Consider the following 402-nt stretch of genomic DNA (forward strand, 5'->3'; position numbering starts at 1 on the left):
TTGTTGTGACTCAAGTGCAGGACCCAGCATTTGGTCTTTTTGAACTTCATACAGTTGGCATCAGCCCATCAATCCAGCTTGTCCAGATCCCTCTGTGGAACATCCTATCTTCAAGCAGATCAACACTCCCACCTAACTTGGAGTCATCTGCAAACTTACTGAGGGTGCATTCAATCCCCTCATCCAGATTATTGATAAAGATGTTAAAGAGAACAGGCCCCAGTACTGAGCCGTGGGAAACACGACTTATGTCTGTCCAGCAACTGGATTGAACTGCATTCTCCACCACGCTCCAGGCCCAGCAATCCACCCAGTTTTTTATCCAGTGAAGAGCACACTCATCCAAGCCATTGAGCAGCCAGTTTCTCCAGGAGAATGCTGTGGGAAACAGTGTCACACAAT

Source organism: Buceros rhinoceros, unplaced genomic scaffold (assembly GCF_000710305.1).
Source record: "Buceros rhinoceros silvestris isolate BGI_N320 unplaced genomic scaffold, ASM71030v1 scaffold13968, whole genome shotgun sequence".
Classification (NCBI taxonomy): domain Eukaryota; kingdom Metazoa; phylum Chordata; class Aves; order Bucerotiformes; family Bucerotidae; genus Buceros; species Buceros rhinoceros.